Below are 2,731 nucleotides of genomic sequence, written 5' to 3' on the forward strand. Positions count from 1 at the left end.
TTTTTAAGTTGATTCCCAAGTATCTTTTTTTTTGAGATTGTTGTGAATGGGGTAGTATTCCTCATTTCTTTCTCAGAAGCTTTGTCACTGATATATAGATATGCCTTTAATTTATGGGTATTGATTTTATATCCTGCTACTTTGCTGAATTCATTTACTAGTTCTAGAAGTTTTCTGGTGGAGATTTTTGGGTCTTCTAGGTACAGAATCATATCATCAGCATATAGTTCTAGTTTAAGTTCTTCTTTTCCTATACATATCCTTTAATTTCTTTCATCTGTCTAATTGCTCTGGGCAGTGTTTCAAGAACTATGTTAAATAGAAGTGGTGAAAGAGGGCATCCCTGTCTTGTTACAGTTTTTATAGGGATTGCCTTCAAATTTTCTCCATTTAGAATGATGTTGGCCTGAAGCTTGGTGTAGATAGCCTTTATGATATTGAGATATGTTCCTGTTATCCCTAAGTTTTCTAGTGTTTTGAACATAAAGTGGTGCTGTATTTTGTTAAATGTTTTTTTTCTGCATCTATTGGGATGATCATATGATTCTTATCTTTAAGTCTATTGACGTGATAAATTGCATTTATTGATTTCAATATGTTGAAACAACCTTGCATCCCTGGGATGAATTCCACTTGATCATGGGGTGCAATATTTTTGGTATGTTTTTATATTCAATTTGCCAGAATTTTATTGAGAACTTTTGCATCCATGATCATTAGAGATATTGGTCTGAAGTTTTCTATCTTTTATGTGTCTTTTCCTGGTTTGGAGATCAGGACGATATTGGCCTCATAGAATGAGTTTGGATTTACTGCCTCTTTTTCTATTTCCTGAAATAAATTGAAGGGTATTGGTATTAGTTCTTCTTTAAAGGTCTTGAAGAACTCGGCTGTGTATTCATCCAGTCCTTCTTGGTTGGTAAGATTTGATGGTTTCTTCCATTTCTTCACTTAATATTGTCTGTTTAAATTGTGTATATCTTCCTGACTCAAACTGGGCAAATCGTATGACTTAAGAAATTTGTCGATGCCTTCAATGGCTTCTATTTTATTGGAGTATAAGATTTTAAAGTAATTTCTAACTATCTTCTGTATTTCTGTAGTGTCTGTTGTGATATTAGCTTTTTTTCACATATGCTGGTGATTTGAGTTCTCTCTCCTCTTCATTAATGTGTCTAAGAGTCTGTCAATTTTATTTATTTTTTCAAAGAACCAACTTTTAGTTTTGTCAATTTTTAAAAATATTTCTTTTGTTTTGATTCCATTGATTTCAGCTCTAATTTTAATTATTTTTCGCTTTCTACTGCTTTTACTGCTGGTTTTTTCTTCTTTTTCTGGGGCTTTGAGATATAGCGTGAGGTCATTTATTTGTTGACTTTTTTCTTCTCTTAAGGAATTAACTCTATGCAATGGATTTTCCTCTTAATGCTGTGTTCATGGTTTCCCAGAGATTTCGATATGTTGTGTCTATGTTCTCATTTACCTCTAAGAATTTTTTAATCTCCTCCTTGATGTCTTCTGTAACCCATTGTTCATTCGGTAGTATATTGTTTAGTCTCCAGGTGATGGAGAAATTTTTGTTTTTATTCTGTTGTAGATTTCAAATATCATTCAATTATGATCTGATAAAATGCATGGCAGTATCTCTACTTGTTGTATTTGCTAAGAGTTGCTTTGAGGCATAGTATATGGTCTATTTTAGAGAAAGATCCATGTGATACTGAGAAAAAAGTGTATCTGCTTGATGCAGGTTGAAATATTCCATATATGTCAGTTAAGTCTAAGTTATTGATTGTATTATTGAGTTTTATACTTTCTTCATTCAACTTTTGTTTGGAAGATATATCCAGTGGTGAGAGAGGTGTGTTAAAGCCACCCATGAATATTCTGTTGTGGTCAATTTGACTTTTGAACTTGAGCAGAGTTTTTTTGATGAACATAGCTGTACCATTGTTTGAGGCATATATATTTATGATTGTTATGTCTTGTTGGTGTATGGTTCCCTTGAGCAGTATGTAATGTCCATCTTTGTCCTTTTTAATTAACTTTGATTGATGTCTACTTTATTTGATGTGAGTATGGGAACCCCTGCTTGCTTCCGCAGTTCATGTGAGTGGTATTATTTTCCCCAACCTTTCACCTTCAGTCTGTGTATGTCTTTTTCTATCAGATGAGTTTCCTGGAGGCTGCATATTTTTGGGTCTTTTTAAAATTCTATCTACCAGCCTATGTTTTTTGATTGGTGACTTTTGGCCACTAACCTTTAGAGTTACTATTAAGATATGGTTTGCATTTCCAGCCATATTTGTTTATTTATTATTTGTTATTTTACTTAAATTGGCTTGTTTCTTTCATTAGGTTTTCCTTTACTGTATCCTCTGCTGAATTTAATTGCTGTTTTTCATTTTATCTTCATGAAATATTTTGCCAAGGAGGATTTGTAGTGCTGGTTTTCTAACTATAAATTCTTTTAACTTTTGTTTATCGTGGAAGGATTTTATTTCATCTTCAAATCTAATGCTTAATTTTGCTGGATACCAGATTCTTTGTTGGCACCGTTATTTTTCAGAGCTTGATATATGTTGTTCCATTATCTTCTAGCTTTCAGGGTCTGTATTGAAAAATCTGCCATTATCCTAATTGTTTTCCCCTATATATAAAATCTCTCTTTATTCTGTATGTTGGGCATATTACTTATAATGTGCCTTGGTATAGATCTGTTGTGTTTCTG

The sequence above is a fragment of the Marmota marmota genome, unplaced genomic scaffold, assembly GCF_001458135.2.
Source record: "Marmota marmota marmota unplaced genomic scaffold, marMar, whole genome shotgun sequence".
NCBI lineage: Eukaryota > Metazoa > Chordata > Mammalia > Rodentia > Sciuridae > Marmota > Marmota marmota.